Consider the following 25,626-nt stretch of genomic DNA (forward strand, 5'->3'; position numbering starts at 1 on the left):
CTGAGCGGAAGATGGCACTCACTGGGCCAAGAAAGAGTGCTGTGGAACTGCACAAGATAATGGAATGTTCTGGGCAGGAGCCAAAGGTGGGGCAAGGGAGAGATCAAAGTGGTTAGAAAAGCAGGAAAATAGAGGGATAAGGAGATAAAATGGGCTGGTATTGGGTAAGAAGAGAATCTATGCTTGTCTAGCCGTCGCCTGTTCCTAGTCAATGAGTCAATTCTCTATTCCAAAAAGACTGCCTTTCTATCTGCTTTCCTGAGTGAGGACTCTATTGGGAATGCATGTGCACATGTGGATGTCTCAGTGCAGCAGCTGGAGAGACCAGAGGGTGTTTGTGTCTGTGGTGCCAGAAGCAGAAGAGACAGGAACATGTGCAAACTGTACACGGGTGTGCATGTAGGTGCCTGCAATTTCCTAGAGAACTTCAGGGTGGACTAGATAATGAGTGGAATAAAAATGATGGGAATCAGGTATTAGAAGTGCCATAAATTTACTCAAATACAGGAGAGTACAGAGGTGTTGAGACTGACTACTGGAGAGACAGCTGGTCCTGTCTAGCTATTGAGATTAGGGGATCTCAGGGAGGGCTATGAGCAAGGCCACAGATCCAAACCACCTACCTGTGAGTTCCATTCAAGCAGGGAGCATGTTTGGGCATGAGGCAAAGTGGGAAATGAGGGGACCCATGGGCCAGCTACTTGATAGACTGTTTAAGGTTTGTTACTGGAGGAAATTAAGGGGTCATGTGTCTCTGCATCCATGTGACCAGGGTTTTGTTTTTATGTGTGGGTATCAGCAACTGGAATGGGGCTGTGAACACTAGGGGTTCATATGTTGATGTGCTGGCTGTACACTAGACTAGGATCCAGAGACCACCACCATTTATATATGTGTATAATTTCCTTGATCAACCAGGAGGGGAACAGGATCAGGCCACTTCTGCTTGTTGTATTTGAGTTAGTATGGTGTGGTTCATATCTGTATTGATCTATATGTACTGAACCACGCAAATATAAACATACAGAGGGAGAGTATACATATTTAAAATACAGTCTCAGCCTCACTGCTGACTGGACATAGGGTTATCAATTTGCAACAGCCATGCCTCTGTTGGGCTGCAAAACTTGTCACTTTCTAAAAGAGTCACCTTTAGAGAGTGAGATAAAAAGGTGTTAAAATCTGCATGGACAAAATAGAGCTGATTACTCAGCAGCACAAAATACACTTCATTTGTACAAATAGCTATCCACAGCTTGTTGCAGATTTATACCAAAGAGTATAAATAAAATTTAAAAAATTAAAAGGGGTTATTTAAGATTTGAAGTCTCGAATACACAGGATTCTGAGCTGAATATTTTTCAGTGGCAAATGCTGAATGCAGTAAGTCTGAGCTCCACTGAATACTAAGTTTTGGGATATTTTGTCTTTGCTGCTGGGTAGTTGTCTATACAAACATTGAACAAACATTTTCTGGAATATCTCAGCTTTGAACTGTGTAACAGGTTCAATAAGTAGAAACATAAAAAGTAGAAAGCGTTATGTAGAAAATTTCTTACAAAAAGGACTTTAAATACTCCACAGGAGTAGAAACCAAAATGAAAGTAGGTTGCAAAATGATCAAAATATGCAGGTCATGAGGATTAAACTACACACTCAAAAAATGAAGTATTTAACTCTACCAATATAAAACCAAAACTCAGTCCAGATTTGTTAAAAAGGTCATGAACCATTGAACTGGACTTTTGACTCAAACTAAGCTTTTGAAAACTCCATTTCTTCCCAGAGGAGTAGTGAAAGAGGATTGCATTAGCTTTTGATATACTTTACTTGCTATCAGCAGGGATTCAGTAGTGCCTGAGGAGTTTTACTTTGAGTTTTCTCATTTGTTTCCACGCGTCCAAAGGAACTTAAAAAGCCCATTTTTCCTTTTCATAAGACTTATCTTGTTCTCTGGTAAAGCTTGGATAATTGATATCAAAAGGTTTAATCTTCTCTGAGAGTTTACCATCTTTGGCACCACAAGCTCCAACATTTGGCTACTTCTTTCTGAAATAGCACAATGACAAAGGCAATGTAAGAAAAAAAACAGCAAAAGTCCATATTCTGTAGAAATACCCTCATCCCCCCACCCTCCATTATGTTATTTAAAAAGAAGCTGGACTGATATGTACCTAAGAAGAATCTTGGAAACCAGAGTCTATCTCAAGATATCTCCTTTGGTCAGAATATTAAAGCATCCTTATGTAGGTAAGGTTGTCTGTCTTCTAGCTTGGATAAAACAGTTCTGTGTCTAAAAGGCAATGTGTGCAAACTTCTGCAAGATGGAGACATTATAACAACAAAACGATATAAAAAATGGCAATTATCTCCAGCTCATACATTTACACAAAAGCTACAGCTGAGCAACTCATCAAAGAGTTGGTAACAATGCAATACGAAAACTGGGAAAAGCACAAATGGAAGCAGGAAGAGGCAGTTTCAGTTGCCTCTAATAATGGTGAAAAAAAATAAATTGAAAGTTCCTCTATTATAGAATGCTACAAGTAATATAATATCATGAACACCCTCATATTTCAAATAAAAACTGGAAACTTATTCAAAATCTGGGGAAAAAATGGCAAATATAACAATAATTTAAATTTGAGATGTGTTTTAGGTATATGTCTGAGATTCATCTGTGATGAATCAGCTGTCATATAATAGAAAGATCACTTGACGTAAAGCCAGGAATACACCAATTTACTCACCCAAGCTGAGTGTCAACTGTTTTCCTAAGTGGGAAACATGATAAAATTACTTCAGTACTGCCAGTAACAAATGCTGTGAGTAAGCGTATTTGTATTCCTTGGTGACATTTTATGACTTGGGTTTAATCCATAATGGAGAAATTAAACTCCATTTAGTTATGGCCTTTTTTCACTTGAAACTTACAGAGGGCTCAGAAAGTTCCATTCTAAGATATCCCAGCCATACATTATTATTTGGAAAGTTTCCAGATTTATGTTTTAATTTCTTAATTTTTCTTTTTTAAATAATCAAATTAAATTATTTTTTTTGTTGCTATATTCATATAGTAGTAGAAAATGGGGGGAAAAGTAATGGTATGACATGCAAAAAAAAAAAAAAAACATTCTTTGCAGCTTAGGCAGCCAAATGATGATAATGCAGTCACTAGAACACTAAAAAGTGCCACTGCAGCATATCAGTACACACCTGGCCACCTGAATCATTGCCCACCTTACACAAATGTAATTTTTGGATTGCTGTGATTGCTGTGCTGGAAGTCACTATAAACTTCGCCCTGAGAAAGGATTTTCAGGAAAGCTGCAGAGCTCTCAGACAAGCTAGATCTGCTCAGAGCAAATTAATTATGGGGCCAACACCTCTAAATCTGCTTTAGATCTCCTAAGATCTGTAAGACTAAACTTATACTGCCCTTTAGAATGTAGGCCAGGAAGTGGAGCAAGGAAGCCTTCTCATACATTGTATAACATAGACGTTGATTAAAGGAAATCATGTGTGAATTGTATTGGACATGATTAGACTGAGAGACAATTAAGTCTGTGAATTTTGAATTTTTTTCGTTTTTATTTTCAATCTCAAAAGTCACTGCTTTCAGAAATTGGCTTCCAAAGTCACTGTGTTTGCTTCAGCACTGGAGTTAAAACTGATGGGCTATAAACCAGTTTTGTGAATTCAAACACTTATGATTTTTCTGGAAAGTTTCATGCCAGTTCCTTATGGATATTCTGGAATATTCTTTGGAATGAACTTGAGATTTTTAGTTAGTGGTCTTCTGCATCATGTCAAAGGTTGTCAGTAGTGTTCAAACTATGTGTCTATTCACATATACAGCGGGTATGCACACAGTACAAGGCAGGAAACTAATTCCCATTTTGCTTTAGAAAAAGTCCTGAAAATGTATTAAGTGACAGCTATGTTACCTCATTTCACATTCAGGAGCATATGTTTTCTCACTTGCCTTCTTCTGTGCCCAGGTCTCTGGTTCCACTCCTCAAGGTTTCCTTAACATATCCTGACTATGTATACTTAATATATTACAGAAATTTCAGCTCTCAAATTAGTTAGGGTTAACTAGTTTAAGACTGAAACTGCGGAGATTTGGAACCTTTAATTTTTTCCTATATCCATAGAAAGTGCAGAAACAAATTTTTGAGTCAGTAACCAGAAAACTGCCCAATCCCAAGTTATTAGAGGACTACATTTGGCTTTGTTTTTAATCTGTGTGCTAAATGGCAGCATGATTTCAGTATTTCAAGCTATTTTTGGAGCACACCTAACTTCTACACCTTACTACTTATCAGAGGTAAACGTATGTCTGATCTAACTGAACCTTTTCTTTCTTCTCCTCTTTGAAGTTATTATTTTCTAGTTCATTTTTCATTTTGTGACTGGGACAAAAGGCAAGACAGTAAGGTTGTATATTAAAAGTGCATCACAAAATGCAATGGGCCTATTTAAGTGAAATTATCTAATTGGAACATGGAGAATAAAAATAATTAAAATTTAGAAATATAATTTAAATTTTAATTTATATATAGAATTGAGCATTTTGTTGTTGACTATGCATTTGAACAAAAAAAAAAAAAGAGGGTTTATCCTAGGAATGAAAAAGATATTTTGTTCTGCAATCAAGTTTCATAAACCCCAAGTATTTTGTGATAGTCTTTTAATCTTTAATTTTTTTACATTCAAATTTTGAATATGATTGTGCTGAAATTTAAATATATTTCAGAAATATATTTTCTCTGCTATCACTCTCTTTACTATTTCTCTCCAAAAATTCATCAAAAGTAATATTATAATTATTTTTTAGAGTTTTCTATTTATGATTAAACAAAATAGTGCCACAGATGATGCCTAAAAATAGCTTACTTATATAAGCAGTATTAATAGCTATTTCCAATCATTTTATACAATTTTATGCAAACTTCGTGTTTATTAACTGCTTACCAAATTTAAATAAGTAGACAATAATCTGATGGATGTGAGATGGCTCTGTTGACAATAATAATTTGACAAATAGGTCTTGGGAAGGAAGCACTTCCTCATGTAATTTTATTGTCAGAATGCTCAAAAATAAAGTGCATCTGAAAACAACAATTTCTCAGAAAAGACCAGTCACAAAATTGATTTGACAGGTTTGTTTTTGGCTTGTTGCCCTCACTCTCTTTAACATCTTAAATCAGCCTCCAGTTTTTCCTCTGACTGAAAGGTTCAGATTGTTTCTCTTCTTCTTTTTTCTCCTTTTTTTTTTCCCCCCATGTTGGAATTTTTTTTTAGCTTTAATCTGAATATAGGCAGATACTCTATTTCTTCAGGCATGAACCCTAATTAAGATTAAAAGGTTTGCAATGAATGTAATCTGTTCCACCAGAAACCTAGAGCTCAATCCTACAGAGGACTTTAATACCAAAAATAGAATGTAGGTGGAATTGAGTTGCCTATATTTAAACTTGCTATCTTAAAAGCTTGGCAACCTGCACCTTAGCCTACTAAAGGTGAAAAGATGAGGTACGCTTTTGTTTAACTCCACTGTGGGGGCTGAGCTTCTCCTCGGCGTTTCAGTACCGTGACAGACTCCACATGGAATGATAGCCTACTTTAGCAATATGGTGCTGGTGTTATAATCCTCCTTTTAAATAATTGTCTCAGGTTTAAAACAAGTTTTCGAATCAGGCATTGAAGATCAGCATAATTCTCAGTTTAATAAATTCTATGAAAACCACTGGACATTAATTCTATTTTCTGGAAGACTGATCTACTTACCAAGTATATTTTAAATGTGTGAGGCGCCCAACTCCTGATAAAATTGCATCAAATAAAACAAATTATGTAAAATTGATCAAGCCCTTTACATTGTCAGAAGTGTAAATCCTGGGATATTCAACTCTGGAAATTGTGATCCCTGATAGAGCCCTGTTTGTGTATTCTCATCAAATGGATGTACATCACAGAAGAAATTCCTAAGTAAGGGCAGGAGCCCAGAATCTTTTCCTTCTATGTAAGTGCAGAGGACACTAAGTTGAAAAATCAAATACCCTCTGGTCTAGAGAAGAAAATGTGAATTATCTAAAAATATTTAGATTCTTTATTGTACAGGGGGAAAGCTACAAGAAAGGGAATAAAGAGTTGTCCCTACTTCTGACAGTTACTTCCAATATAGTCATTGATGAGAGTAGATTTGGGTTTCAATGCTCATTTTAGACATCTCAGTTGCTAACTTGCCTTCAGTCTAGCTCCATTCTGAGTCTAATTCTTAATCATGTACCTAACTGGATACGTACAGTGATACCATTTAGTCTCAACTATGATGCCAGTCAAAGAATTAAAGTGGAATGAATCACAAGCTATTAACTGGCTTTGGACTTACTGTTTCACATCCCTGCCCTTTTTTTTCCAAGTCATGCAGAACATAATAGAGGGGTCAAATGAGAAGTACAAATGTGGCAGAGTTTTCACACTCAAGTAAAATGTCTCCATTTAAAAAAATAAATAATAATAATCAAAAAAATCTACTAACTTACGGTGTCAGGCTTGGCCAATTGAAATGGGAATACATGAGTAGTGTTTTCACTGTTATTAACCAGAAAATTCTATAGCATTTTATCACTATAGACTTTTATCTTTACAATAAGCACTCCAAGAATTATTTTCTTATAGGTTCTTATTTCTTACAGTAATAATTATTTGGCTTACAAAGACACAAAATGGGAATAGCAACTAATTTTGAGAATTTTTTATTGAATGCCTATTGAAAATGAAATGTTTACTGTATTTACTCTTTGTCATAAAGTGCATGTTTGTTTGTACTTGCCGTCATCCACCTTATTTTAAAGAGATATCTATATGTAGGTCACAGATACAAATTTTCTTACAAACAAATTTTAAATGACCTGATATAGGATTTGTCTTGTAACAAATAAATTATTTCTGAATACATTACTGATCATTCAGAAGCACATATAACTTCAGTTACCTTAAGATCTATCTGTTTACCTTAAGATATTTCTGAGGAGCTACAGCTATTCTCTGTGATCTAGTATCAAGAACACAGATGTAATTATTATCCAACAGAAAAGCTCCTCCATTGAGCAGTATGTAAATGGGGGTTGAAAGCTATATTTATTCTCTTGACAGAGGAACTGAACTCCTGAAAAATACCACCACATTTACTGTAAGGTTCATTTAGGAGTTGTTTTCACTGTGCATCTCTGCATACGCCTCAGCACACAGAGGTGGGAGCTCTCTAATATAAGTGATGGTTTCCTTTGTATTGTTACAACTGCAGTGCACAGCTCTGCTAAGAGAAAAGATGTTTGCAAGACCTATTTTACCTTTCAGTGAGTACTGCACTCCTAGTTTCACTATTCCTCTTTGTTGAAATAGAATTATGGCAGTAACAATAAAAAGTGAATAAATGGCCAAGAAGTAAAAGACTAGTAACTAATGCCATATCATTGCCATTACCGTGAGGATGAAATCCAAAGCAGTAATCAAAAGGCAGTAACTAGGAAAGCAGCACACACAGGCTGATATATTTTTAATTTATATGAGACATATCGTATTTTGAATATTTTTTCATGATCATTCTTCTTTCACTTAGTAAATATAGGTGTGAAAGAAAAAACATTTCTAAGGAAAGTTCTACTATGCGTTTGCAAAATAGTAAATGATGTGCATGTACTTGTGCATGAGAGACAAAGGAGGGGGTGGCTGAGGATATGAACAGTTCTCAGCTCTATTGTTTATCAAATGTAATATATGAGGTGAGACAGAAAAATAGTTACCACATTTATTGTTGTCATTGTTTTTCAGTTGGACTTTTTTTTATTTGACTACAGTAATTCCATTGATTCAAAATTCAACTCTAAGCAGGCATCTGTGTTTATATTGTTCTATCATAGCATGATTTTACATTTGATGAGAGGAAAAACTGATATTTCTGTAATCAAAACCTGTTCTGACATTCACTGAAATGACCACACAAAAGGGATGTTTTGCTCTAAAGGAACCTTTTTTCTCTGTACATTAAGATAGTACTCCAAGCAATGAACTTAAGCCAGCAAGTAGAGTACAGATAGACAGTACATTGTGCTTTAAGACTGCTTTTGGGTTGATTATTTGTAGAGGATTTTTGAGGTTTGTGGTTTGTCTTTTTTTTGTTTCTCTTGTGCTAAAGCAGTAGGATGTTTTTAAACTACAACAGTGAGAGTTCACTTTTAATTCCTGTGTTTCTCTCTGTGCTGGTTGGAGAGATAAGTTACTCTTCAATTGTTTCTTTCCTCTCTACTGATGTCCATTAAGTTCTCCTGAGTCTGAGTTGTTCTGAAGTTTTTGTCAGCAGTTTTTAAGAGTTTACAGATAAGATTGAAGACTATATTTAATATGATCACATGATAACACATAGCTCTTCATCTGTAATTGTTCAAATAAGTGAGCATGAATGATAACCAATGAAAATATGCATTTTTGTGTTTTGCATATAGTAACTTCACTTTTAATGTGAAAACTTTGACACACAGGCAAGTAGAAACTAATTTGCTTGAAATATGCCCTCTAGCTAGAGCACTTTCTCATATCAGGTATAGTGCTATTTCATTGTCATTGAAATAAAAGTTCACTTTTCATTGCCCAGACAGCTGAAAAATCTATTGCAACCTCAGGTACCCAGAGTTACACAAGCTGACATTTACATTTGCCATATCTTGGTTAATAAATTTCAGATTCTGACTTTCCTGACATTTTCTCATACAAAGTTACTTTCTTTACCTAGAAGTTTAGCAGGTGTGCATTCAAGTCTAAGAAACTGTAGTGTCAAGTTTGAGGGGTGAGGTGTAGAAAAGAGAGAGTGCAAGACAAGACAGAGAGAAAAACTTAGGGAACATAAATTAAAGAAATGAGAAGTGCATTGTCAGGGAGTTTATCTTTGAAGAAACATAGTTATACTTTGAGCTTATTTAAAAAAAATAGCAAAAGACAGAAAAATTTTTTTGCAATTTTATTTGTTTTACTAAAATTATAAATCTGCTGATGAGATTTAAAACTCTTGTATTGTTTGTATAGATGTAATAAAGAGCAGTCTAAGTCAAATGATGTGCTTTATAGTCTAAGAAAGAAAGTTCAAAGACACTTCTGAAGTTATTGTTAGTACAGGGTCTAACTTGGGTTGTCATATTGATTATGCCTTTACTATGAAATATACCCACAAGCAATTGTATCTGGCTTAGCTGATGATTCACTTTTTAAACATATGTTTTTCTGCATAAATATTCACTTTACTGCTTTGATCTCACTTGCCTCATTTTAGGTCTTGTTGAAAACAAGCATGCATTTCAAATTTTGAAAACCATCTCTTTTGAGGGTCTTAGAGCAATAAGAAACTGTGTGACCACATTTAGTTTACTAGCATGCATTTTAAAATGCATAAAACAGATGCAGACAGAATATTTCCAAACTCATTTGAATTCCCATATTAAATAAGTACTTGCTAACTTTTAAGTTCAAAATGTGTGTTTGCTTCTATATGCAACAGCTTTCTCAATTCCAGTTACAATTTCAGAATTCCTTTGTATATGAATGATAAAAAGCTAGGATATGATTCTGATTTGACTTGGATCTCCCTGGTTCTTTAACTTAAACGTACTTAAGTGTTTCTGTGTTAAGGTAGTTATGAAAATAAAATCAAGCCTGATATACTGGGCTATTTTTCTGACAACATTAGTTACTCTTAAACCAAAGGTTTTCTTTTTAGCACATTCCTTTATCTCATTTTAAGAATTTTCTCTCTAGGTACAATTCTGTAGGCATGTTAGCGCTAACAGGCACTTCTAAATCTCATGGTTTTGACATGACCTTTCATCATCATATTACAAAAATCTATGGTTTACATATTGTGCCACAAAATGTAATTGCTGCTTAAACATTCTGTGAGTGACTTTGGAAATTTCTGTGCAATGTCTGCTTCTTCTGAAGACACTTTCTGCCTCTAATAACAGATTCCCTGCCATCATCATCACCAGTTACCTTCATCTACCTGAGCTTTTTGACATTTCTATTGTGGCCTGCAATCCATTTGCAAGTTCATGTGGCTCTGTAATGGAATATTAACACCCTGAGAGTAGGCTTGCCAGCAGGAGGTGTGTCAGAGCAATTTGACAAACAGTGCTTTGAAGGACTGTGACCTTGGAAGCATCTAGCAGGACAATTTATGAATTTGGAGTAGCTGCCAGATTGAATTGTAAAAGGGTGTATATTAACACATGGGATTACAATGAAGACTCATTCATAAACATCAACATCCTGCCAAAGAATGGATCACACAAAAGTTTAATAGAATATCTATTCTCTTATTATGAACACATAAATCCCTCAAATTATCTGTCTGCTTTCTTGGAACACCACAATTGGACCATAGTTTTCAAGTCCTTATTTTTTACACTTAAACATTTTCCTTATAACATGCCAAATCCTTCCCCAGCTGGGCACTGGCACAAGTCCCACTGATTTTAGCAGAAGTAAACCCGCCATCAAAAGACAGTTATGATTGTCATGTTAATATTGGAAACCACAACACACTTCTTTAGGCCACAGCTAAGCATCTGAAATTAAATTTCTAAATCCATATTGTTACTTCTACATAAATTTCACCGACTTTTCAAAGACTTTCAGTGGCCATGAATCAACTGAAAAGACCTAAAGGACTGAAAATTAGGTCATATTTATCTATGAGTCTTAATAAGGATTTGAAGCTTTAACTGCAGACGTCCAGGTTTGGAAATCTTGGCCTATGGTTGCAGCCCAAACACCTCCAATATTTTCTGGGAATGATCAGAAAATTATACAGTAAAGACCATGTGCAGTGCTGTTGACTATGGCATAATTAAAGAGAGACAATAAAGCACAGAGTGCTCAACTTAAAAAGTACTGTAAAATTACATGTTACCACTGAGCAGATTGTTTTTAGATTCTGTTGAAAAAAAACCTTCTCTGAGAAGTAAAACTATAGAAATAAAATATAAATTATAATTACTCAGCCTAAGTATACATTTGTGGGGAACTATTTTCAGTAACTTTGCATTTATGAACATAGTTTAAAAGGCAAATTCACACTGAATTCTCAATTAGAAAAAAATCTTCCATTTTGCAAACAGAAATATGCTGCTGTTAGACAGAAGTACTTACATTCTTCATGCTTGACAGTTTATCTCCTTTTTAAGTGTAAAGAAAATTTGAAAATGCTAATCCTACCAGCTTGCACTGCTCCTCAGTGCAGCATAGTAAGAACTTAAGCACGTATTGTCTGCAAAGAACCCTAGAACCATCTAATGTATGTAATTGGCATAAAGAGATATCTCCTTTTAGCTGGTGTCCCAGTTCAGTAAAACATGGCCTGACAGCACATGCGAGTCACACAATTCTGAAGCCCAGCCGGTATCCACAGCCTGAAGCAATAACCAACATAGACCTGATCCAAGGCTGGCTGAAGTGAAAAGAAGCTATCTTATTGTTTTCAGTGGCTTTTGGATCATGCAATCCTTGATAAATTTACCCTTTGCTGCACCCTGATATAATCCTTATATCACACAAGGTAGTGGACACAAAAGGTACTACAACATCAGCAGGCATAAGATTTATTTCAAGAAAGTTGTTGAATGATATTCTTTGTATGTCAAGGTTGATCCCCAGCCAGATGTGTATACCTTGCTTATTATTTGTCATGCCTCTAGTTTTAGTAGAAAAATACAATTCCTCCTGAAGTAGAATGTCATTTACTCCACTAATAAATTCAATGATTTTTAAAAATATTTTTCCCTCAGAGTTCATTTCACTCCATTTTGTAAATGCTGGTGTACAACCACATAGGGGCAGAGGCAGGCAGTGCCAGATCACTTGACCTTTATGATTCTCCACTGGCAAAGTAAAATTGTTTACCTTTACTGTGTTTTTTTCATATCTCCCTCTCTTTTCTCTTTAAATTCCTATGCTACAAACTGAACATATATAATTTATGACTAATTTTTTTTGTAAAATCATGGCTCGATTCACTGACATGAAGACTCTGCTTTTAACCTCAGCTTTTCAACACAATAATAAAGAGCTCTGTAGACAGTTCTGGGATAGCATTAAAAAAAATCATTGCTCAATAACTTAAAAAAGCAGTCAAGATGCTTTTTCCTACCCACGGTACCAATTTACATTCTTATAAACAGAAGAAGCTATTTTTTATTAGATTGTAATTCAATAAATGGCACTCTACAGTAAGGGAAGAACAATTTTCTAAAATAATTTTTAATAATGATGTATAAACAAAAAAAGCCCCCTTTAAATGCTTTATTTGTATAGTCCTTAGATAAACCACATCACCTTGAAAGAGGAGAGAACAAGTGAAACAAAATGAAAAATGTTGCATCTTTCAGTGGCCTTGAGTCACGTGTTCTGCAACAGATTTATGCTTCACTGCACCTTTGCTCCTTGTACTGGATGTTTATTTAAAAATAAAGCCATAGATAACCCAAATAAGAAGTGGAAGCAGAATTATAGTGAGAGGAGCTATTGAAATAGAAGGAACAGAAGGTTGTGGGGTATAAGGGACAGCAAGGCAACGGAGAGGAGTGTGGAGGAGGCTGCATATTTTCCATCACTAACTGAATATTCAGGAAGTTGGCACCAATCACTATGAACTCTAGCCATGGTTTCATGCCTAACAAAATTTAATCTGCAGATTATAAATGTGGAAATGCAGTACCTGACTATTTTTTGAGATAGAGCTGGGAATTCTACTCCCTGACTGCAATCACAGTTTCAAGTTATATTATTAAAAAAAAAGAAAAATAAAGGGAAAATACAGAAAATAGAAAATAGGATTTTTTTTCTGTATATGTAATGGGCAGCTTCAGTGGAGTTTCTGTTAACACAAAAACTTCTTCCAATGTTTAGTTTAAATGTGTTTCTTATAATAGCATTGCACTTTGCATTATGTACCTTTTCTCCCCCACTGTTAATAAGTTCAGTCACTTTAGTGTGGAGAACAACCTGATACTTCTACAGTGAAATGACTGGCTTGCTAGATGAGCAGACAGCAGTCAATATTGTCTACCTTGACTCTGGTACAGTTTTCAGCACTGTCTCCCATAAAATCCTCAGAGAACCTGATGAGGTAAGGTCTGGGTGGGCAGTCAGTGAGGGGGATTGAAAATTGGCTGAATGAACTGAGCCCAGAGTGGGGTGATCTACAGCACAAAATCTAATTGGAGGTGTCACCAGTGCAAACTGACAGTCAATACTGGGTGTGATCCTCTTTATTATCATCTTTACTGACCTGGATAATGTGGAAGAGTGTAATCTCAACAAGTTTGCTCATGACGCAAGACTGACACACCAGAGCGTCATGCTGCAATCCAGAGGGACTTCAACAAGCTGGAGAGCTGGATCGACAGCAACCTCATTAAGTTCAATAAGGTGAGGTAAAAATTCCTGCACCAGGGTATGCTGGGGACCACCCAGCTGGAAAGTAGCTTTGCAGAAAAGGACCTCACGGTCCTGGTGGACCATTCAGAGGACTACAGAAATCTCCGCAATGTGTGGCGATACCCATTCAATAGTTCAAGATACCTGAGTTACTCTTTTCCTGTATCACATCTTGATGTACATACACATCTTGACAAAACTTCATGACTCTAAAACTGCTATTCAAAAAGTTACTGAAATCTCACTCTGCTCTAAGTGATATAAAATAGGCACACATTCTTCTTTGATCATGAGTCTATTTGTATGTCCACAGGGGACAGACTAACCTTATGACATACATTTACTATCAACGTCCTTTGGGCAACAACACATATTATGACATTGTCTCAGTTTGCAGCCAAAAATATCTACCAAATACAGTCAGACTTCTTTTCTTTTTCCCTCACTTCTGCCTTTTCTTCAGTATATTTTTGCTATCAGTCACATGTTCCTTAAACAAATCAGGGTACAGACTTCCCATTTAAACACATCTCCTGTGATCCTGTCAAGGTCAGCCTCACTTTTGTTTGGTACAGCTCATTAGGGATACTGGAGAAGTTCAAGTCCTAGGAATACAAATGTAAGAAGGTAAACTACCTTCCAGTTATCTAAAATTTAATGATTAATTTGTTGCAAAATGCCAAATGCCTATGTGAAGAAACATTCACTTCTCTTATTTAGTACCATGCTGCATGTACAGTCTAATGCTTTAAGTAATTCACTGCAACTATTTCCAATTCATATCCAAGGCTGTCTCGTGGTAGCTCTCACTGTCAGCCTGTATAAAACAGTAAGGTCATGCGGACACCCTGCTGTCACTTTACCATAACTTGTCTATCACACGAAATATGCTCAAAGCATCAGGATCATAAAACTCTCAGACAGAGTGTGCTTATTTGTATGTCCCATGAGGACAAAAAAAGCTTACTTTTTGAGCATCAGAAGTGTCTTCTGAAAATCAGAAGCATATAAAGAAAGACAAAACAATTATTTTTAAGTAATAAAATTAGGTTCCTAAGTGAAGCTTATACCACAAAATCTGTTAAGAAGAAAAAGCGAATTCCTTTGTGTATATCAGACTGTATTACCTGTCTAATTTTTAGAATTGCTGAAGCACATCCTATTTCAAATGCAATTGCAACAGAACAGTTGTGATAGCAGACATATATAGCAACTTTCTTTTCAGCATTTGTAATGGCACACATTACCACAGAAGCATTTATGAGAATTACAGCACTATGAGTTTCCAAAATAATTATATTTTACAGATATGAAGCCTCAGTGTACCTTCATGTTAGATAAATACAACTAAAGGCATGTCTTCTCTCTTATTCCTGGTGTACGTACAGACACAGTTCCAAGCAAGCTGAAGTGGTGTGGAGACTTAGGAAAACATGTTTAGGTGAGTCTCATTCTTGGTCCTGAATTTGGGCTTGTTTATTTTTCTTGTTCAGTATTTTGGCTTCTTTGGGGTTTTTTTTGTTATCTTACTTGCCATTTGGGACCACATTGTTCCACAAAACTTGTAGTGGCTAAATGGAAAAGATTATGTTTAAGCAAACATGGTTTTGCCTTCCAGTACATACATACCTAGATTTCTAAGGCACAGACTGGCCTTTATGAGTAGAATAGATAGTCATTCTGTTAGCTTTTCCCCTTCCTCCTCAGCTCTTCTCTCACAAATCCCTTCTCATGCTTTCAGAACATTTCACCTTAGACTTTTCCTATCTTTTAGTTCAGCATGTGGATACCTTGGCTGTCAGTTCATACAACAAATCACATATGATCCTGATGAAGCCATTAAGAGTTGTACAATGAACTCCCTGGAGTCAGTATGTCAGTTAATGTCTTGAAGTTGTTAAAAAACCCCATCCAAAGAAAAAAACCCTTGGTTTTCTTTCTTCAGTTTAAGTGTGACAGCCCAGTACAAAAGTTCCATCTACCTTGCAGTTAGGGAAATACACTCTCATAAATCTGTATAAGAAATTGATTTTCAGGGAAAGACTTTGTGATTGAACCAAAGGCTGGTACACTTTCTGAGGTCCTATAAGATCGTGTTCTCCCCTCAGTTTTGGTGCTAGCACTTCACATTCAGCCTTTGGGCTCAGCCTATAAACAGTCACTAAATTTACTATCAATCGTCTATCTTTCAAGGCCATTAGTGTCAAATGACTGCAGCACCAAGGTACATTACACAAATTCTCTTCCCTTATCTTCACATTACCATTGACTAGGAACACAAGAAAAATCTTGGGGAACCAGCTCATGTGGTCTCACAGCATGATATTGAGCTCTCACTGCTCCAAAAGTCATTAAGTTATACTTGGTAAATCTCCTTGCCTTTCTCTAAATTATGTCCTTTGGCAACAAGATGCAAACTCAAACTAGATATAAGTGCTTTCTCAGTCCCCTCTGATTGCCAACTGATAATGCTTTTTGCTTTTTGTTTGTTTATTTTAGAAAGAAACAGGAAAGCTGAACATGGCATGAGAAAATTTTAACAAGGACCTAAAAATAATCTACTCTCTTTTCAGTAAATATCTGGTAATCAGTTTGGATGCAAAAAGCAACACAGGATCTACGAGAATTAAACTTGTTTTCTAGTTGTCTAAATTTTCTAAAGTCTAATATCCAACAGAGCATATAAAAGCAAGCTTTAGTCGTAGCTCAAGAAAATGACATGACAATGGCAGTGACATAGCACATTGCAGGTCCCATAATCACCATTAAGTGATGAAGTAATGCAAGTTTGGCATGAAGTTCCAAGCTTCATGGTGCTTAGGGCTTACTTAGGCCTACACCATGTTGCCCATTGTAAATTGGATATGCGTAATGGGCCTTTATGTTTACATATTTGAAAGGTTTGATTAACATCTGTTTTTCAACTATAAGAGCTACCAAAAAAGACAAGGACTACTGTGTCTATACAAGTGGATATAGTCTGTATTAAGCAAGGTGGAAGCTTCATCTTAATTTTCATCTACGGCAAATGTAATTTAATTATTGTTAGGAACATTTTGTCAGGTGCAAGAAGAGACAGAATATAGCCCAACCCACAGCTTGACAATTGAAATATTGCTGGATAGAAGCTTAGAATTAGAAAGTATAATTTTAAGTACTATTGAGAAAATAGTTTAAAGATGTGCTTTTGTATTTTGATGAACATAATGACTTCCATCTAAGTAAGTTATGAGTACATTTCTAAGTAAGTTATGAGTACATTTATGCCAATTTGTTATTAATCAGTATCTTCTTCTGGTTAGATTTATTAAGCTAAATCCATTTTGTAGGCAGCACATGGGTGAGACAGGTGAGTGAAATCAAGATTTAGCTAACTTTAGCTCTGTTTCTGGCACTGACATCACCATTCCAAGTAGGAAGAGAGAGAGACATACGAGAGTGCAGGAGTGAAATGTCTTAAATAACTGAGTCTTTTGTCATATAAAAATCTTAGAGGAAAGTTTTACTTTGGGCTATTTTCAACTACTCACGATCTTATTCTGAAAAATAAGAAACACCTATATCAAACCAAATTTAAAAAAACAGAGAATGGGTCATCTTGTTTCTAGTAGCCTCCAAGTTTCTCATCCCTCTCAAATGCATGACTATAAAAAAACCCCTACTTTTATATTTTCCTACAGCTGCACATAAAAGCCTGAAACAAATTGCATTTTGAGCTTTGATTTTTGGCAAGTTGATAGCCCAAATATTTGTGGGAAATAAATAAACAATAGAAACTTGTGAAAATGTTTCTTTCTTTTTTTTTTTTTTTCCTGAGAACTAACATAAAATCATGGATTTTACATCATGGAGGACAGAGGGAAGAAATCACCTATTTCCTTTATTTCCTCAATGATGCCTTCTTCTCTAGATCAAACTTGAGAACTTCAAAATGGACTTTTAACATGACTAAGTGGAATACCTGTATAAAATATATATAAAAGTAAAAAGGATAATATACAGTGAATAACATCTACCAAATACTAATGTTAAATACAAATTTTTCACTTTGTGACTTGATTACAAAGAAGTCCTGGAGAGATATATCAAAGAACCAGAGAATATGCTGAGTTGGAAGGAACCCACTAGGATCATCAAGTCTAACTCCCAGCTAACTAAGAGCACATCCTCAAGAGTCACACCATGTGACTGAGAACATTGCTCAAACACTTTTCCAGCTCTGTCAGGCTGGTACTGTGACCATGTCCCAGGTCACAGTACCAGAACCTGTTCCAGTGCCCAACCACCCTCTGGATGAAGAGCCTTTTTCTAATATCCAACTTACCCTTCCCTGACACAACTTCAGGCCATTCTCTTGAGTCCTGTCACTGGTTGCTACAGAAAAGAGATTCAGGGTCTGGCCCTCCTCTTCCCCTTGTGAGAAAGTTATCGACTGCAATGAGATATCCCCTCAGTCTCCTCTTCTCCAGCCTGAATGGACCAAGTGGCCTCAGTCTCATGCAGCTTCCCCTCAAGACCCTTCACCATCCTCATGGCCCTCCTTTGGACACTCTCTTATAGCTTAATGTCTTTCTTATATTGTGAAGAACTAAACTGCTCACAATATTCCAGGTGAGGCCATACAGTTACACTGCATATGCTCTGAAGGAGTTCTTAGGCTGAATAACACCACCAACCCGTATCATAATTACATCCATGCTATATATTGATAGTAGTATAACAGCTGCTAGGGAGCTGTTATGATGTCAGTGCAATAAAATTGGGATTTTGTTGGCTCAGCATTTTAATGTAAAGCATTTTTGCTGAGCATAATCCTGTCAAGGAAAACAAGTGGCCATTCTTGTATCATTTTCTTTGAATGGAAATAAGGAAAAAAAATATGGCTAAGTCTTCTAACGAAGAAAAATGGGGTTACTGAGAAATATTTCTGGAAGAACTACAAAACAGGTTCCTTGACATCAGGTAATACCTCTTTTGAAAAACCCACCATGGCCCAAATATTCCCACAGACAGTTTAACTTGGTTTATGATTTCTGGGGACCACAAAGTTTTGCTTATGCTCTCTTTTGCAATACCTACAATGCAAGACTATTTAGTCATGATACATATTCATATATGTATATACATATATCTTTACATATGTATCCATAAATATACATAGAGCCAGTTTCTTTTATTTCTGTTACTTTATATTGAATTTTTAACACAAAAATAAGATTGTAAAAATTTTGTTAATATGAAACTTGCTTTTTCTTCCATAAAATCTCTACACAGATTTGAATGCATTTTTAATCTTTTTTCTTGCACTTAAACACTTCTCTACCAGCCAGTACAGAACTGTGGTATCTCTGGCATATTGGTCCCCTAATAATCTGTTAACTGCTTAGAAACAATTGAAGCTCTTACTTACAACCTTTTTAAAGCTTAACCACAGTCCTCTTTCCTGTGTTTTGATTTCCAAGGCTTCCTGCTAGCAGATATAATACTTTTCCAGCCCTCTGCTTCTCACTTTGATTCCAGATATTCCTTCTTTTTCAAAACAGAAATTTTGAATTCAAACTTTTGGTCAACTTTTGTTAATGTCCATCTTTGAATAAGTAGCAATAATAAATAAATGCAGCACAGACCATACAGGTAATCTCAGATCTGAATGAGAGTTGTGTTTAGGATTTCCGATGGGCTATTGTTCCAACAGGCATTAAAAACTATTTTTCTCCCAAGACCCTGCAGAAAAATTAGCATAATTTGCTTTAATCACCTTGGTGGATAAATTATAGTATCCGTTTTTCAAATAAGAGAGTCCTATGGAAGTCATTGGAAAAGTGAGAAGAGACTAATCTCTGAAACAGGTTAAGTTGATTAATGATCTTAGGTTCCTCTTTTTGATGAACTCACTGTCATTAAATGGTACAAACCATGGTCAACTTGAAATGCAGTCTAACACTGAAACATTTTAGAGAGGAAAAGCTTAATTCAACCAAAGCTGGTGAATAATAGTCAGAAGATTTGGACTTCTTTTTTTAATACCACATTAGTTAATTATTTTAAATTATATGGACAGAAATATTCAGCAAACCCACTGACTAGATTGTTTGTATATCTTTTAATTCTGTGAAAAATTAGATAATCAGCCTTATGCAAATTGTCACTGACCTTTTATTTTAGTCCTTGTTATTAAATTTTCAGAGCATTTATTCAGTAGAATCCTCAGTATCTTTGCTATTGCTATATAAGGAGAGATTACTTTTACAAATTACTGTCTCAACATTATAAATAGCCCCACTATGTTACAGTTTTCCCATGAGTATCCTCACTATTGAGTAAATTGACCTTATACAGGACAGTAAGTCATTTATGACTGGGAACCTTAAACTACCGAATAAATTTGGAATCACTCAGTTCCTGACTAGACACTCTGTATTTAGCTTCAACATAACCATAAAAATGCTTTATAAAGTATCCAGCTGAGATCCTAATACAATTAGTCTCCTAGTCAAATCTGTATTTCATATATTCTGGTAAACTGCACTTCCATAAATGCACTCTCAGTGTGGGAAAAAAGTACTGGTAGAAGACATGCTTTGAAGTGCAACTTTTGCTATGTAGAATCAAGTGGTAATAATAAAAGCTTCTTCACAATTTTAGTAATGAACTTAAAGTGCACAGAAAAATCTTGTTCTTGTAACAGCTTAGTTAACAAATAGCTAAAAAATAAGCATAGTTTACTTCATCTGCAATTTAAGAGAACAACGAAAATTAGGAAAGCAGTTCACTCTCCAAATTCCTTGAGTCATTTGTCTGGTGAGATTTCTAGTATGAACAGTAGCTACAGAGCAGCTTTGTGATATGTGCTTGGCTTGGAAGTCCTGGTCTTGACAAGGAATTAAGCTGCTAACATGCTTTGGATCAGTACCACCCTGAGAAAAGATGACTGTAGTGATGGAAAAGGGTCATTGAGCTGTTCCTAGACCTCAGAACATAAAAATAATCTTGGTGAGTGTGACTTTCTGACTATTCAGGTTAAGAGTTGATGTTGCTAAATGAGAAAGATGAAAAGATGAGCAAATATTTTCAGTAATATCTTATGTATATACAGAGTCCTCGACTCCTCCTTTCCTCCCAATATAACAACTAAATCACAAGTAAATGAGGCTACTGCATATAATCCTGCACAAAAAAATCATCCTTTAGGCTCTTCTAGGTTATCATCTTTCTCCCCTATATTCATCCCCTTTTCTTAGTGTAAGGAAGGGTATAGTCACTGCAGCAAAATAATCATAGTCCTTCCCATACTTTAACTTCTCTAATCCCAGGTCTTGTAATGTCTGTGGTCACAGATGGTTCCAACTTCTCTTGCTAACCATCAGAAATCTCTTTCTTTATGGAGCAGTAGAGACCAGACTCCACTAAGAGTGGAGACAAACACACGAGACTATTCAGAAATATACTGGCCCCTACAGAGACCTGATACTTTTGCAGGAGTCTGGATTCCTAAGACACCGGTGCTAGTATCTAGACCTAACAGGTTCTCCTCATCTCATTTGGGAAAAACTATGAGATGGAAGCTTCTCCAAACCTGGCTTGTGCAACAATGTTTCAGTTAAATCCTAAGGTTTGGGTCAAGTACATCTTCTCTTCTGTGCAGGCTGTTAAACTGCTCAAAGCAGGTCCCATTCTCTCCTTCAGTTCACTGAACATCAGCTTAGCAAACTACCCACACAACCTTAAATTACCCATATTTCTAGAAGAGGAAATTAGGAGTAGAAAAGAAGAGAAAGAAAGAAAAGAAATAGAGAAAAGCAAGATATAGCTATCACCTCTTTGACTCTGGTATGATCTCAGCTGCCATACAATCCAAGAACAATAGAGCCACAACATGTGCTTGCCTCATGCTTTGGCTTAAGTATCCTTTGGCTTTCCTGATCCCTTCCTCCAGGTAGGATTTCCACGCTGGTGGCCACTGAGGAGCTGGGTTAGGGGCTCCAGGGACAGCTGTGGAGCATTGCCTGGGTGTGCCAGGGATTGGTGGCTGCTGTGGGGATGGGCTCTAGGGTGGGGTGGGATGAGGTGTGTGGAGCAGGACCCTGCCTCTCCAGGACGAGACTCTGTCCCTTCCGCCAAACATGCACCTGAAATGTTTCGAGACAGAAATCCTTCCAGTCTCTCACACTGGCCTCAAAAAAAGGAAAAGAGAGCCAGGATTGCCTGTATGCTTCTCATCCCTGAAGTTTCCCATTGCAAAAGTGACCATCATTTTGACCATAGTATCTGAAATCAGCATCATACTAATGGCTCCAGAGAGAGTAGAATATGACCTGTACCAGATGAAGTACAAAGTTACTCTGTGGGAAGTAATTTAAATCAATACAAAATACCTCAGAATTCTCAGAGAGACTTTGCTGTCCTACCTGCTCACTACTTTATTGATGTACTACTAAATGAAACTAAGTAGTACATCAATACATAGTTTTAATTAGGATGCTGGGGCCTGAGGAGGTGTCTGACATTTTTTGGTGGGAGAAGAAAGTATCAAATCTAGCAAAGGAAAAAACAGAGCTAAAGGAAAAATCAGCGTCAGGAGAATAATAAAAAAAGTTAACAAAACCACCAGAGCTTGAACAAAGAAATAGGAGCTAGTGCAGGTGAAGATCCATGTCTCAAAGCAAACAGAAGGGAGAAAATGGACTGGTGATATTGACAACAATAAAACTTCACACCTCTTGTTATTTTCTAGGGTTGCTGTATTTTTTATAATAAAAATGCAAATATAGATTTAAAAAGAGAAAGAAAAAATTGCTAGTTGAAAGAATAGAGGTTTTTTTTCTCTTAAGTCTGTGTAAAAGTTTTCCTTAGGAAATTGTATTTGAAGCCATTAGATGTGTTTGGACTGTAGCTTTTCCTGCACTGATGAAGATGTCTGGAGTAAAAAGGTGAGAGAAATAAAAAAAAAATCTCAAAGCAGTTTGCTAATTGTTTAACCCAAGACAATTACTAAATTATCCTGAAGACTTCCAAACTACATTTCCTGACAATAAAAGTGCCCAAGGTTTGTTTGTGTGTGACCAGAAGAATGCTATGGATATTATCATTGCTATGTTTTATTTTGAAACGATATTCCAAGAGAAATAAATATATTGAATTTTTATAAATAAATAGAAGAGACACTTGTAATACACCACTAACCACTGTAAAATGTGTGCATGTGTAGATTTCAAAAGAAAGTTTCTTTTCAACAATATTGAACATTTTCTGAAATTTATTTTTAGATTAGCAGAAACTATTATAAAATAGCAAGACATTAAATCAAGAGAGACAAAGATAAAAATTCAGCACTAATGCAGTTTCAGTGACTTAAAGGCAATTTTACTTCAATCAGCCTGATTGCTAAAATTAAGTAGAATCAGAACAGGTTTTCAGTTTTCAGTCTTATGAAGTAAAAACTATGGGAGAAGTCTTTTTATGTTGTTTTCTTTTACAACAATTCTGTAACAAATATTATTAATTTCCTTGTGTTCTTTCCTGGGTCTGTTAAAATTCTGGTGACTCCTGCCTGTAAGAGACGGTCCGAAGATCCCTCATCTGCCTCACGATCATCACTGAGGACAGAGACTGAACACAGGAGTCCTGGCCTGGCTGAGGTGGGATGCCTGCCAAGTGTTGCCTGCGGATGTGCCCGCTGGGAACTGGTACGCATTCCTGAGGAAAATTAGTGCAGGTCACAATGGACTGCGCCGTTCTTGCTGCCCAGGCGGGAAGGACTGTGCTGAAGCGGAAAGGAATGACCTGTCCTGTACACCTGTCCTGTACACCTGTTCTGTACACCTATCCTGTACATCTGTCCTGTACACCTGTCCTGTACCTGTTTCCCAAAGCAACGGGCCCCATAACAATGGCTGTAGATTTCCCCACCTCTTGGCCAGCTGCTCCTCACTTCTGAAAAGGACTATAAAGGGACTTTCTGAAATAACTGAGCTCAAGATCTCCCCACGGAAAGAAGACAAATCTATTGGCAGAAGACCACGAGGACTTTGTCTCATCCGTTGGTAGCTATTCCCTCCTCTTTTTCTCCCTCTCTACTTTGTTTTTCTTTATCTCTCTCTCTCTCTCTCCCCTCTATTGCATTACCGTGTTGTGGGCACTTATAAAGGTGCACTGTTTTGATTAAAATTAAAATCCCTTGTGTCCTTTTACACTCTGAGATCTATAAACGAACCATCATGACCCCTGCTTGTATTAGCAGATCGTGACACTGCCCTATTACTCTTGGCTTATAACACATTAACAAATTCAAAGGCATTTAATTCCTGGAACTAATATGTAATGAAGTCAGTAGTCATTCAATATTTTAATGAAGATAAAGTTCCTAAGCCTTTTACTTGAGGAAAACAATGATAGAAATAAGAAACAATAAAAAAAGAATTGAAATTTAAAACTAATTCAGTTTTGTCAAGACAGGAAGTCTTTTTTTTTTTTTAAGTTGCTTCATAAATCCATTAATTCTAGGTTATGTAACTGATGTTTAAATCAGGATTTAAGAATATTTCAGAGAAGATGTGAAATTATTAGACATTTCAAATTCCTGAGCAAATACCTGATAGAGATATAAGAATAGAAAGACACATTTTGAGAGTCCATAGAGAGATAGAAAAACAAGCAGAAAGTATTTTAATTGTGAATTGTATGGAGAAAACACAGATTAAAATATCAAGGTTGTGTTTTGTGACAGGCTGTCAGGCATGAAAGAATTCTATAGTAGGACAAATAATTTCACTGAGTGATCATCTTGGAATTATGATTTTTCATTCCTTGTTGACCATTAAAGCAAGATACCTTGCAAGGACCATTTCATTCGGAATGTGTGAGCCTTTCCAAAGATTGGCAATTTTCTCATGTACAGTGTAAGAGCTCTGTAAAATTAAAGTTTAACTCTGGTATTTGAATTTATGTCATGAAGATCTTGAGACTAAGCTTTTTTGGTGCTTCTGGGTATTTTGTTGGTGGTGCTGGTGTTTATTTTTGGGGTTTTTTTAATCAGCTTTACTATTTTTCCCACCAGGGTCACTGTACATTTAATAAAGGCTGTAAATGAAAATTTTAAAAATATTAATCACCCACCTAGTTCTATTTCTATTACTATAAAAGTATTTAGTAAAATACTTTTGGCTTCAGGAGGAGCACCGGGATAAGGATTTATCTATTCTTTTAAAAAAGTTCCTCTTGGTATCTGCATTTTCTTTGCCAGCAGAAGAAAAAACAGTAGAAAATACAGTAGGGGCAGAAAAAGCAGAATTAGAAACACAGACTGAAGTGTTTTTAAAAATTTTGCTCTTATTCTTAGATAAATCTAGAGTAATTGCAAAGATGAGCATATTTATTGTTAGACAATGAATCACATAATATCAAGAGTTCTATCTCATCAAGCCTGGGTGGGTTTTCGATGTAATTTTGAAAAGTTTGTTAAACCTTTTCTCCAGCATCTCTTAGAAAAGAAAACTAAAAAACAAACACAAAAAAATCCCAAAACAAAATCAAAAATAAACCCCTACCCATAATTATTATAATCTCTAATAAAAAAGAAGCTGTGCTAATAGAATCCATTAGTGTCTTTGATAAACTCAGTTTCTATTGCCATAAAGAAAATACAAGCACAGTACACAGGATGTAGTCTCCAAACCAACCATGGCAAGTACTGACTTCCTCTAATTTTCAATATTCTGTTCAGCAATTTATCGCTCACATGCTTAATGATTTGAATACCAACTGCTCTTAGGTTTTAACAATTTATTGCATCAACTGCAGTTGGTTGTTGGTTAAACTGGAGATGGATCCAACGATCTTCTAACATTTGGTTAAATTATAAGATCCAAGAACACAGTTCAGTTCAGTTTGAGCACCATCAAACAGTTTTAATTTGTCATTAAAACTCATCCAGTGCAGGTCTACCACTGCAGTTGGTCTGTGCTTAATAATTAATGAGATTTGTATGCAACAATTTATCAGTGGGAGAAGATGATAAAGAAATTCTATCTATAGCATCGGGATGTTGATTTTATTCTGGGGGATGGTTTAAAATCTTCTTTCTCTATCACTGTCTAAATGTTTCTTTAGAATCTTGTTTACAAGTTGGCCTTA

General features: G+C 35.9%; 1 long non-coding RNA gene across 1 annotated transcript in view; it reads right to left on the minus strand.

Moving 5' to 3' along the window:
- The window catches only part of LOC108449579, a 23,827-nt gene extending 5,693 nt beyond the window's left edge, over window positions 1–18,134 (minus strand). The window contains exons 1-2 of the long non-coding RNA XR_001865795.1: window positions 18,124–18,134; window positions 13,729–13,734 (exon numbers count right to left, since the gene is read on the minus strand). This is a non-coding gene — a long non-coding RNA (uncharacterized LOC108449579). The remainder of the gene's footprint in view (window positions 1–13,728; window positions 13,735–18,123) is intronic.
- Between the last annotated feature and the right edge of the window lie 7,492 nt (window positions 18,135–25,626).

This window comes from Corvus brachyrhynchos, unplaced genomic scaffold (assembly GCF_000691975.1).
Source record: "Corvus brachyrhynchos isolate BGI_N302 unplaced genomic scaffold, ASM69197v1 scaffold28, whole genome shotgun sequence".
NCBI lineage: Eukaryota > Metazoa > Chordata > Aves > Passeriformes > Corvidae > Corvus > Corvus brachyrhynchos.